Source organism: Copidosoma floridanum, unplaced genomic scaffold (genome assembly GCF_036245765.1).
Source record: "Copidosoma floridanum isolate Cflo_tuat_1 unplaced genomic scaffold, Cflo_Japanese_pri ptg000006l, whole genome shotgun sequence".
Classification (NCBI taxonomy): domain Eukaryota; kingdom Metazoa; phylum Arthropoda; class Insecta; order Hymenoptera; family Encyrtidae; genus Copidosoma; species Copidosoma floridanum.
The window spans coordinates 13,897,953-13,912,180 of record NW_028321883.1 but is presented as its reverse complement, the minus strand read 5'-3'; positions in this window follow the sequence as shown (position 1 = coordinate 13,912,180).

The window sequence follows — 14,228 nt, the reverse complement described above, 5'->3', positions numbered from 1 at the left end:
AATAAAATGTTATTACGCTATTTGTTTTAACGTCCCTGCTATAAAAATAGAAGACTTATATCTGTTGTATGTACTGCTGGTAGTAAGGAACGTACATGTAAAAAAAAAAATTATTTGTCGCTTACTACCTGATGTATAATCACGTGTTGTAAACAATACATTCTTTTCAATATTCAATTGCTTCATTACGATAGAGAAACTAAATTTGTTAAGAGGTGTTGTTTATTCCTAACAGTGTATTTAATTTTTTTAAATTTTAAAAAAATAACATAAGAAAAAGTTTCTTGTTAATCAATTACTATTAGGGTCGGTTCTTAAAGAGGCTCGATACATATCATTGAAAATAGTTGGGAGCTCTAATCAAGTTTTTGGTTCATTGTATGTGTTATCAAAGACCAATGTACGTATTCTGAGTGATCTCAGCCACGTAGTGATTAAGAAATTTAAAAATAAAAAGTGAACAATTTAATATGGGCTGTTATGGAAAATTCTTATGACCTAATAAAAATGTACCTTAGTAATTATTATGAAAAAAAAAAAAAAAATGTAATTCAATATTTTAAACACTGTGGATTCACATGATCCTTCTATTTCTATCAGTATCCGTACTAACTTACGAGAAAATCATGATTTTAAAAATAAAAAATAAGAACTTTGGTTAGGTGTATAAGATGGATGCATTTATGCCAAAGTAACACCTAAGATTTTGTGAATTTACCTAAAGTCATAAGACCAAGGATGAAGTAAGAGAAGTATTACTGTAAAAATATTTTTTTATTGGAATCTATGAAGTACTGAATTAAAATTTTTTGCTGCAAATAATGCGTGTTTTAAGAATAAGAACGATTTTTTAAATTAAAAACGTATCTTTATTGAATCTGACTGGTAGAAAAATACAGCTGTATCTATAAATGTAAGCAAATAAAAAGGTTGTCAGGAATTATCATTTAAAGTCACTGTTTAATATAGAGATTTAAAAAATAAGACAAAGAAACAAATCGTTGCTGCTTTCAAAAAATTTCACGTTTTAGCGAATGTTGGTGGACAAAATTATTTTTTTTAAAACCAGGTGTGTGTCTCGGGACCCCTGGAAGTAGTGAAACTTTCAACTTAAATGTTATAAAGCTTCGTATAACAGAAACTGAGAAAAATAGAGTATACCTAATTTTAATAAGTATACCTCCATGTTTGTTATAGTATGTGTAATAATACATGTATGAACTGTTTGTCATGTAATGTAGAACAAAACAAAAATGTTCACTATACTGCGCCGAAACAAGGTACTTTTTTCTCGTTACGTACCCTTTAATTTAAAATTGCTATTCGAGCATTTGATATGACAACATATTATGTACAATAAATTTTTTTTGAAATCATTGTATCCGACAGATAAAATGTTTTTTTTAATTTTGGCTACCATAAAAATAAAATAATCCACTCTATCTGATTGAGATTAAGACAATAGACATATACTCTATCTGATTAAGATTAAGACAATAAACACATAGCTATTTTTCATTGTAAAGTTGCATTTTTCATTCAATTCGTTTCCTACAATTACTTATAATTTAGAATTAAAATTTACTCGTGCTTAAATAATTTCTACTAATGTCAAAATTAGTAAGAAGAATATAGGTTTTGGTCACGTGACAATTATTCTATATAATACATGATATAGAACAGAAAATAAATCAATGTATAGGTAAGATAAGTAGGATGTGGTTTTGCTTTTGAAATATGACTTTTATTATTCATAGAAATATTACGATTGTTTGTCTTAATCTATGTGACATACATTTTTGTAACTCAACACTTATTTTCTATACGTGAAATTATTTTTGGGCTATCTGGCTTTCTTTTGATATACAACTTTTTTCTAATTTTGAGAGGTTATGTTGTAACAAAAATTTTTAAAAGATTTTGTAACTAACCGTATTAATCTTCCAAACATGCCATACTAAATACAAAAATTTCTTTTAATTGTTCTTTTGAAGATACATTCGAAAAACAAGAAAATTTTTGTGCATAGTCCAGACCCTCTCTATTCATGCCCGTTGATTATGTAGTTCCCCTAAGAAGACTCGTAAAAATGGTTATTTTGGGTATATCTAGCTTCCATTTCAAGATGTGACTGTTTTTTGAAATTTAATAGGTTATGTTGTGACAAAAAAAATTTTCGAAGGTTTTGTAAATGTTCATATTAATTTTTCAAACACGGCGTACACAACAAAAGTTTTTTTGACTAGTTCTTTTTAAAATGTAGTCGAAAAAAGAAATAATTGACGTTATGTTTGTGCATAGTACCACCCCTCTATATTTGTGTGCCTCAATCATGTAGTTCCTCTTTAGAAAACCCGTAAAAATTTTTATTTTAAGCCAATTTTGTTTCCCTTTAGAGATACAGCGTTTTTTCTTGTTTTTAAAGGTTAGGTTGATGTACTATACACATATTGTACTTAATGCACGTTTTTTAAAGTACATATACATACATAAAAGGATAAACAGAAAAGAAGAACGATTTTTACTATGTTTTTTTGAAGACTTCAAAGAAATCAAGCGACGTTTTGTGTTAGATATTATTTAACTGACAGTAGCTTAGCTGTAACAGAGGCTCGTATTACAGCCGTGTTACCATTTTTACCGTGTAGCAATCAATTATCTCTATGGTAGCAGTAGATATAGAGACTATAGAGTACTATAGAGAGCATAGACATATATATATGTCTATGATAAATAGCGGAGTGTAGTGTGGATGATATAATTGTATAGATAGAGCTTGTCGTTGGCTCAGTGGTTAGCATGCTAGCCTCCGAAACAACACAGCTCAAGGGGTCGTGGGTTCGATTCCCGGTCGGGGTACTCAGATTTTTTCTGATGGTTCTTGCCGGGTATCGAATACATGAAACCGACTTAGGATTAAGATTTAGTTTCTAAGATGAAAAGAAAAATAATAAAGGGATTGAAAAATAATGAATTGTGACGAGCTCTTGATAACCGGTCCTGCGTGACCGGGGAGATAAAAAAGATTATGATATGCGAATAATAAAGAACGAAAATGTAATGACAAGCGAAAATAAGAGAAATGTATAATGATACGATGAAAAAACGACATGTTAAAAGACAACGTAAATGTTGAATGAATAAAGAAAGTGTACATACCCATGGTAGTAAGTACACTATATTATAAGAAAAAAAAAAAAAAAAAAAAAAAAAATTGTATAGATAGAATAACTGCAGCGCACCATTGTACGCATGTGAGAGGGACGGAGAGAGAGATAAAGAGAGACAGACAAACAGATTCTCTGCGCTGCAGTCAGCGTCAGCGCTGACTGGTACGTATAGATGATATATATAGATACGTACACGGCAGCGTTTGCTCGCTCGCTCGCTCGTTTCACGGATTAACTTTCCATAGAAGGCGTGCCTAAAGAAGTTTCACTTCAAAAATGAAGATAAACTTTAATTGTTTTAAAAAAATCTTATGAGATTTATGTTTACATCTATCAATAAAAACTATTCTAAGAAAGGTCAACAGGATAAAGACATATTTTTGGTAAAAAAGCGCTTTCTAGTGTTGCGTAAAATATCACCTTTTCTTTCATTCTGACAACGTTTCACATTAAGCTGTCCTTTGAAAGTGGTTCAGTTAGGTAAGTTAAATTTAGGGAGAATATTCGCAGGTAGACGAGGCAGAAACAATATCGCACAGAACGGAGTTGCGATTAATACCACAGCGCTGGAACCGATAATAATCATCCAAATGCGGGGTGATTGGCAACTAGATCAGCTTGGCAATGGAAGTATCAAGTAAATAAATAAAATAAATAATCAGTAAAAAATGTATGCGCTGTCGATTAAGCATGTAAGAAAAACAAGTACAAGTAGCACTGCGGGAGTGCATGCAGAAGTGAAAACTTGAACTTATGGCGCGTTGGGCACTTTTTTGGGTGAGCATTTTTAGGTGCGCTCGTGACATAAGAAATTGTACATAAAAAATCAAGTTTATCAAAGCAATGTGGGCACTTTTTTAATGGACATGAAGTATAATAATATAGAAACTATATTCGAGGGAAGTGGTTTTATTTAAATGAGTAAATATTAGTAAATAGTAAATACAAAATTCATCAATTTTTTTAACACAATACTATAGCAGCAACACAAGTCAAATGATATATTTAAATAAATAAATTTTCCGTAAAATATTCATTTATAAAATAAATATAAAAAACTCTTAATCTCGTCTGTCGCGAGGGCACGAACGAATGCCCATGCAAAGACTGCGTATCAGCGTTGGTCTAAGCATTATTCCACGCTCACAGTTCATGCTTGATCGCACATAGTGCCACTGACTGGATCCTACCGAGAACTACTTCGCGCGAGAATTCGAATTCAAAATCGTATGATTTTTTCAACAGACAGTAGGCGTGGAAATTTAAATTCGAAAGAATTCTTGGTATACTATTTATGTATGTAATCATACAACATTATCCAATATTTTTAGGCATTAATTAGCCAATACATACCAAGATTTCTTTCGAATTTGAATTTCTGTGCCTACTGTCTGCTGAAAAAATCATACGATTTTGAATTTGAACTCTCGCGCCAAGTAGTTCACGGTGAGATCCAGGCAGCGGCGCTATGTGCGATCAAGCATGAACTGTGAGTGTGGAATAATGCTCAGACCAACGCTGCTGCGTATAGCATGCAGCGCTCTCGCATACCTATACACTCTGAGTATACATATAGGTATGTAATCTCGTCTGTCACGAGAGCACGAACGAATGCCCATGCAAAGAGCGCATATAGTATACATATATTATAAGAATACATGCGGAGTATATCTGTGTAAAATCTCGTCTGTCGTGAGAACGGCTGAAAATGCTCACCCACAAAAGTGCCAGACGCGCCATAAGAAGTTTTCACTTCTTAAATCAATTTTTTTTTTTATTTTATAAATAAAAAAAAAGGACAAAAGGAAATATTTTCATAAGTAATTATGCAACTTAAGTAATACATAGAAATATTCTTCAATTTATGCAACAGTTGTAAAAGGGAAGAGTTCACCCATGAACATATATGTATACACTGACTGCACAGCGTAAGAGATGCGTAGAAAAAACAGGGGTTGGGCAATTAAACCTACCATTTTTCTTATAAATAGATTTTCCACTCACAACACAAACAATGTACCACATAAGTAAATAACACTTTAATAATAAGTAAGGAACAAATAATCACTGTCGAGGACGACGACGTCGTGGCCTCAGACGTGTTAAGGAAGTAACCCCCTTAAGTATAATAACGTCAAGATTTTTATAATATTTGAAATGTAAATAAATAAAGGTAAGACAAAGCTGCAGTTAAAATTTTAAGACTCTTCACAGCTCTGGAAGCGAGTTGTTAATAAAAATGTATCTTTCAATCTAACATGTCATCTACTGGGTGTACGCATTTTTTGCCTCTTCAACTGTTAACATCTCAATAAATAACATCAAGATTAATGTCATATTGTTTATAAGAAGAAAAATTTATCCTATATATACATATATACACATATATATACATCTTTTTTTTTTAATTATATCTTTAAGCTAATCAACAAAAGCCATATTAAGTAGTATGCCACTTGTAGGTATTAATAGAACGAACCATTTGCGATCCAAATTATTTAAGGTTGTACCGGCATGAGGGCAAAGTAATGAAAAATTAATGAAATTTCGCATACTTTATTTAAGTACGTTTCTACAATGCCCATATGAATTTGAACACGATCTGGTGGGCAGAAGCAAAGATATTAAAGAGTAAAGTAAAATCAAAATACATGTGCTCTTATGGAGAATCTGTGAATGTTGATCACTTAACTCTACACACTTCTACTAATGAGAATAAGTTAAAAAATAAATATGTTCGACATGAATTAACGGAAAATACATACCCGAAGTTTAGGCATGATCTGGTCGCCCGTTTATTAAACATTTTAATCGAAAGTAAACGAATTATGTAATGTAATTGTCTCGCATAAAAAATATGACAACGTCGCATACTTGCGCGCGAATTCGAACATACGTTAGAATTAGTACGTACGAAGTTTGCGATTGAAGTAATGGATTAATTAAAAATTAAAAACTTTATCTTTTTTTAAACAAAATATGCATCATTTTTACAAAAAGACTTTAAAACAAATTACTATCTCGTGAAATTTAACAACACCAATATTGGGTTATGTTGCAGTTGCAGATGCGATCGCACATAACAAAGGTGCGACATTGCCGTCATCTGCATCCGTCAACTCCACTCGTATCACTAATACGAATTCCGATCGCTATAAAGTTGGCTACGTCTAATGCTCCAACATTCCTATATGGAAGTAGTGTCACCATAGTAACAAAAAAAAATTCATGCCGGTTCAACGTTAAGGAGGCTCCCTCGTGACAGTTTCCGGACCAAGACCAGATGAATTTAATAGTTATAAATCTACTGAATTCAATGAAAAAATTGTTTACATCGCTTACTCTGCTAAATTTCAAGATACTATTAATTATCGTAGCGCATCCTAACACGTATTTTTATGTTGGAGCTCGCACTTGTAATAGAAACAACTTAAAAACTCTAATAAATAAACAATTCCAGTAGTAAGAGAACACACGTTTTGTAGAAAAAAACTTTCTCTTTCGAATAACACCTAGCAAAGTAAGTGTTACCCTGAAAAATTTTGATGTATTCTAATAAAAATTGATCAAGTCATTGTATTTATACAGGTTAGCCTATGTTCTCTTGCGCCAGTGATGCCAACTATACTTGAGTTTGCGAGCAAATTTTTGTGACTTACGACGTGAGTTGGCATTTCTGCACGAAGGAGCCTCCTTAAATCGGTTCATAATTACTTAAAATAATTGAAATATAACGCCGGCAAAATAGTAAATATTTTGCATATCGGACTCGTTGAAAGTCATTTAGTTAAATAATTAAGAATGCCATGATGCAAAGGGTGATTTTGAATTGAACATTATTAATGTCTTCTTTCGACTTGTTCAGCTGTTAAGTGAGTCACGTGGATAGGTGACTTCTCATTCGCTAAATAAAGTGGGATCTTACATTAGTACAGACTAAAAAATGTTATCCAGTAAATTGATATTTATAATGAATAAAGGATATAAAGCAAAATGAATAAAAGATACATGTTAACAACTTTAATTTACTTACTTGACATCAAATACCTTTTCATTTTCTTTGAAAAGGTTATATGTTCAATCAGTATCTGTATTAACGACATTCAACCAACAAAACATGTGTGTAAAACGACTGGTCAAAACAATAATTTACTTTTCACAAAAGTAAAACTATATTCATAAATATTATTTTCGATGCTTCATCCGCCCTTAGATATAATGGACTGATTTTTAAACATGCGTGATTGTTAAAAACTGAATTTAATTTTTTATTCAATTTCGACTCAAGCAGTTGTCAAAGGAACCACCTCAAATGAGTTGAAATAATATGCTTAGAGTTTTATAGTGAACTCAGTACTTGTAATCTGTTTTTTAGTCAGATTTTGATCATTCTATTATGCATATTTTTATTGATACCCAAAAATATTATTATCATCGTTACTATTATTATTACTATTATTACTATTATTATTATTATTATTTTACACCAATGTTGACGACACTTACTATCCAGCTTACTAGAATGTAAACGGCATAACATTATTGTAATTGCCCCTGTAACATGGCTATATTGCCAACTTCTGTGTATACCGAAACACGCAATAGTTGTGAATTGCGCCAAAATCTGCGAATCATCCAAGCCGCCTATAATCAAAGTCACCGACGCCGCTGCTTCTTTGGAGGGTATCAAAAGCCAATGCCAGTCGATGTTGATTACTTTTGCCATCAGCAACGAGTCTGGCACTTTGGCTAGGGAGCTCTTCTCTTCAAAACGCTAATGTACCTTAATACATTGCAACAAATGGCGAAATTATATTTGATTACGACTTTTTACATATTATACCTTTCACTTTATATATTACTCTGGCTAAACGGAGGAAGAATAGGCTATTATAGCCTCCTAGTTTTCCCCGTCCACCAGTGACTTCTCTCTTATGTTCCTCGGGCAAAGAGCGGATCTCCAGGGCAGGGCGAACTGGAGCTATCCTCTAGGTAAGGTAACTGGGGGACCGACGTATCTTTCAGGCAGTACGAACTGGAGTGATCCCGGAGCATTATCGACTTGCCTCACCTGACCGTAGTATAAGAGAGTCTATAAACCATTACTTAGTGATACCATTAAATTCGGGACTGCATTATATAAGGATAAACAACTTTTTAGTCGAATAAACTATTTTACGAGAGTGATGGAAAATGTACATCATTAAAATTAGTTTGCCATAATTTTTTTTACTTTTTTTTTTTTTTTTTTTTCTTTTGTTTGATGGAGCGGGGAGGAGAAAATCTTCATAGACATCCCAGCTAATCCGGTGGTAGTGTCGGATTCACCCGGTGTGCCTACCGACTAAAAACTAACCTCCCCGCATGGGACAGGTCCGTGAGGACCACTTTCCTAGAAGACAAAAAGTCATAAGAGGAGAAAGAAGAAGGAAAATAACGGAGAATTTCAGAGGCCGACTCGCTCTCGAAGAGATGAGAGGAGGGGGCATTTACGCATCTGGGCGAAGCTCGAATCTTGGCTTGCGCTGGAATTAAAAAATAGAATTAGGATATACTTTGTCCCCGAGGCTCATGTCATTTGGCTTAAGTGCTTTAGAATGCATTAAAGTTATGAGGTTAAAGCATCTGACGTAAATGATTAGGAGCTCTAGAGCTTGGGAGTGAAAAATTTTATAATACTTTTTATTTATAAGCTAACCAAGTTATTTCAGTAATTATTTTTTTTTAACCTACAAATACCATAAAAATTACTACTCATGAAACTCCACACCCTGGGTCGTTTAAGTGTTTTAGAGTACAGGGTTATGGGGTTGAAGCACTTGTGGTAAAGGGTAGGGAGTCAAGAGTTCAGGAGTGGGAAACTTTATTTATGATAATGTTTTATTTACTAGCTAACCGAGTTATTTTATTATGTGACTTTTTGTTCAGTCTACGTATACTATTAAAATGATTTACAAATTATTTCCTTTTTTTTAGATAAGTAGCTCTTTTGTTATTGACAAACTAAAATTAACAACTAAATGAACTCTGCATCCCGAGTCACTTGGCTTAAGTGTTTTATATTACAGGGTTATGGGGTTAAAGCACTTAGGGTAAAAGGTTGGAAGCTCGAGAACTTGGGAGTGGGAGATTATATTTGTTAATAATTTTTTATTTACAAGCGCTTCACCGAGTTTTTTCGATAATTGATTCTTTTTTTAACCTACAAATACCATTACAATAATTTACAAGTTATTGCCTTTATTTGAGATAAGTAGCTCTTTTATTGTTAATTAAAAAATGAAGTTACTGACTACTTGAAATCCATGCCCCCGAGTCATTTGGTTTAAATGCAGAAGAGTACAGGGTTATGTGGTTCAAGCACGTGGGCTAAAGGGCTAGGGGACTTGAATTTAAGTTTATTGGTTTTAGAACGTTTGAATTTGTCGGTAGGTGGGTGTCCCATTGGGACCCACTGACTATGCGCACATAATATAAGAAATTAGTTACGAAGAGGTGCGAGCGAAGTGAATAAGGATCGTGAATCAATTTGTGAGCATGTGATACCAATTCCCCGAGCTACAAGATCCAAATCCTAAACCACTACACTATACCGTGGCCTCTCGTATGAAAATATTATTTTAATAGGTTCTGGGCTGAATACAAACGTTCCAGTAAAACGAAACAATTTGGTGATGAAAATTAGTGATTTGGCCAACATAATTCTGGGTGAAACATATTATTACGAAGAAAACTATATAATGAAATAGTAAATAAATTTTCCATTTCACTTTTAACCAATAGAAAAATTTGGGCTTGAAATGTGTAAAATTTTCACATGTTACTGAAGGAAATGTAAAACTGAAGGTACTAAACTATTTTTTAAGATAAGCTTACTAAAAATATCGCTTTTGTTTTAGGTTACGTAGAAGTATTGTTTTTACACCAAAAAATAATATAATAAATAAAATTTGTCCAGTAGTTCGGAAGCGCTATGATGTAAGTTTGAAAAATTTAGGTTTTAAGGTAGAGAATCATTAGGTTTTAATAACTTGGGACTTGATTTTTCAACTATTGTATGCTCTCTAGCGCACTTATTTATTAAAAATCTCTCCTGGTGGTATAATATAAATCTAGACACCTCAGCTCAAGAGTAGAACAGTCGATTGACCATCCCATGCAACCCCCGTCGTTCGGAACTCGAATTTAGTCAATAAAAATCTAGAAAAAAAAACGTTTTTGAAATTTTTACACATAGTAGGATTCGAACCCTGATCCCCTCGGATATTGATAGAGAAGTATGCCCTATTTAGACTATTGAGCCATGAAATTATATAAATTACAGCTATTGAAATTTTAAGCCCAGTTTAATGGTTTTTTGTACTTAATTTAGAAGTACACGACTGCGAGTTACAATGTTATCTTACTAAAACATTAAAGAAAAATTATAACTGTGAATCAAACTAGAACGAAAGCTTTTATTCTAAAAATAAGTTTAAATTTGGGAAGTACATCTACATTAATAAAATGATCAATCATAAGTATATAGTTAAAAAAAAAGGGTCAGTTATACAAAGCGTAATCCCAAGTCAAAGTAGAAAAAATACTGTTTCATTGTATTGATTTAAATATAAAATGTTCTAAATTTATCTTCTCGCATGATAAAACAAATTTTCCGATAAGTATTTTAAAATTATTGATATAGTGATTTTATGTACACTAAAACAAAAATTTATCATCGTTTTCTTAGAAAATACTCTTTTGTCTACGTTTGTTTAGATCAATTAAGGAGGTTTAATGATTTTTTTGGTAAATATGCAGAGAAAACCTGTCAAACTTTTAAGAATAAGTGATCAATGTAGCAGATAATTGCGTGAATTTTTCAATACTTTTTACCTCAAATTTTGTTTTTGCAATAAAAAACAAGCCTAAATCTATTGCTATTTTTGGAAAGCTATTCTTTTTTAGTGTTTTCTATAAATGTATGTAATATAAATTTAAATTCTATAAAAATACTTGTGTACGTGTTAAGAAGTCTATTTTCGCATCACTGAAAGCAGATCAACTACATGTTAATATTTATTTAGCTATTTGCAGAATATGGGGAACTGTTTCTTGTTAATGAACAACTAGGAAAGTATTTTGTGTTCATTGGAACTTTTTAAAATTTAAAATAATAAAAATTTTGCAATTTTAGACCAGAATTATTCATTATTTAAACAAATGATGGACCAAATATCATCTACCTATGCGATAAAAATAAAAAAAAGATATTGATGGGCAATTTTAAAATGATAGTAGAAAACTAGAAAAAAAACTACATTTTTTGAGTTTTTTTTCGCATTGCAACTTGCAACACCATTTTATATTGCCATTGTATACATGTCTTTTGTCAGTACATCACAGTAGGTGCTGCTGCTCTCGGTCGGAGCGAGAAGCAGCGCACGCGGCACGTAATATCCCCGCAGTCTACGTTCAGACTATGACTGACAAGATGAGGTGTTGATAAGGTAGGACACCTACCATGCAAAAATTTTGAAAATGAATAAAAATGTATATATCAAAATTTTTCAATGAATAAGCTAATTATTAGTAATAAATTATTATTATTTTTTCAGTATCCTTTTTTTGGCTATTTAAAATGAATCGTGCAACACAACTGTAACAGTTTCAATATAATCTGATCGATTAGATTGGAAACTTTAATAATTTTCTAGAGTGCCCTAAATAACAAGCTGTAAACCTAAGCCTTATTTGATTTAGCGATGTGTATAGTAAAAAATCATACATAAATAATCAATTTTATAAGTACTAGTAAAATAGGAAATCATTAAATAAAAAACAATTCTTTTAGTAACTTGGATACCACTTTTACTATTTTCCTACGTAGTTATAAATAATTTTTTACTGTGAGAAAACCTTAGTTATTTGATAACTGTAATTTAGAATATTTGGATTTTATCACTACGTCAAAAAGACGTAATGATTAAAGGTAGTTGAATAAATGACAAATTTAGGATTTTTAATTAATTTAGTTTTTAATTAATTTTTTAAGTATTTTATCTAAAAAATTTGTTGGAAAGAGTAATTGAATTTATGTACTTAGCTTAAAAAAAATTGCTAAGACTTATATGATAAAGTAGTTTAATAAAAGAAAGAAAAAGAAAAGAGCATCTTAGATAAAAATCCTGAAACTGTATTAGTTAAGACAATTTATTTTATTTGCTGAATCAAGAAACTGTTTCTAAAAATTAACTGCATTCAAATATACTTAAAACATCTTTCAATGAGCAAATTTTAGTAGAAATTTAGTAGGACAGTTGTAGATCACCGTAGCTATATGTTTTACAGACTTCGTTTCTATCCAGTACTTTCTAATATGAGCAACATTTAATATTATTAAGTTCTTTAAATTAACTATTTAGAACTGTTATCTTCCTGAAAAGTTATGACATCCCCTTAAAAATAGCTTTTTATAAACCTTATATGTAAAGTAAGTTTAATGTATTGAGTTCATATTTCGTAAGAAATTTCTGAACCTTTATACACACTGGCTATGAATAGTATTCATTCTAATGTATCTGTAGCCTTAAAAAGTTCTGAAATCAAAATATAAAAACGGTCAAGTTTTTTTTTTGCGCAGCATACATTTTGTATGACATTCGTAGTATAAAGCTGTTTAGTACTCGTACTTTAACAAAATCAAACTAAGTAATAATGCCTTTTGCCCCAACATTCTTATATACTTTCTACATAGCAAGGCATGAATGTGTTTGATGTGAGGTTTGCAAGAAATACCAGTCAAAAGTCAATATTACTTAGTTTGATTTTGTTTAAGTACGAGTACTAAACTGTATTATACTACGAATGTCATACAAAATGTATGCTGCACAAAAAAAAAAAAAAAAAAACTTGGCCGGTTTTATATTTTGATTTCAGAACTTTTTAAGGCTTCAGATTCATTAGGAAGAATACTATTAATTGCCAGTGTGGATGAAGGTTCAGAAATTCCTTACGAAATATGAACTCAATACATCAAACTTACCTAAGATTCAAGGTTTGTAAAAAGCTATTTTTAAAGGGGTATTGTAAGTTTTTGCTACTTAAGACTCGTATTTTGTGTGATTACATTTCAATACAAATTGGATTTAAATAACAATATTTTTTCAAAAGCAAACTCAATTTCCATTTTGATTTATTGTACATTCATTAAAATATTTGAATGTATTACTTTCTTGCAATGAATTGCTTCCTAAAGTATACGATATCACTTAACATTAACTTTTATTAAAAATGAAAATATCTTTGCAATTATAAATTTGACTGATGCAAAATAATTACAATTTTTATTATCAATATTTTTTTGGTGTGTTTATTAATAAATTCTGACACAAATGTTTAAAGTGTGTACAGTGAACTATAGAAAACTTTTTGTTTTTTTAATAAGCTTAATGTAAATTATAAATCCATTTTCTTGGCTGTTATTGAAAATTATATCAATGAATTGTAAAAAAATCACTTATAGTCATTAGAAGTGTGAGAAGAATCGAAACAAAAGAAACAGTACAAGATAGGTATAATTCGTTGTTTGATAAAATAATATAGAAGGTCAGTGTGAAGAGTACATGCAAAATCCCTGTGAATGTTATGTAAAAAGTTTATTATTGAAATTTGGTTGATTTTAACCATACATTTTAACGTTTTATGACGAAACAACAAAATACATTGATTTTTAATTTCAAATATATGTTGTAATACCACACTTAATTTTAATATCTATTTAAATAAGTCTTAGAGCCGATTATAAACTGTTTTAATAATTTTGCTTGACAAACTAGACATTTTTTTACGTTGGTTAAGTACCTAACAATTTTTTCTTATATTTTTGGAAAACTTTAAGTAAATGTTGTAGGAAATATTTAACTATTTATAAATGTTATTTGCAGAGCGAATATCGTGTCTCATTTAATGCATACAAAATTAAATTTTTAGTTGGCAATAATTTTTAAACATTTTTCACAATACCTCAAGATTTCTTAGAAAAAGAAAAAAAATAATAATTAAGTGTAAAAAAAATTT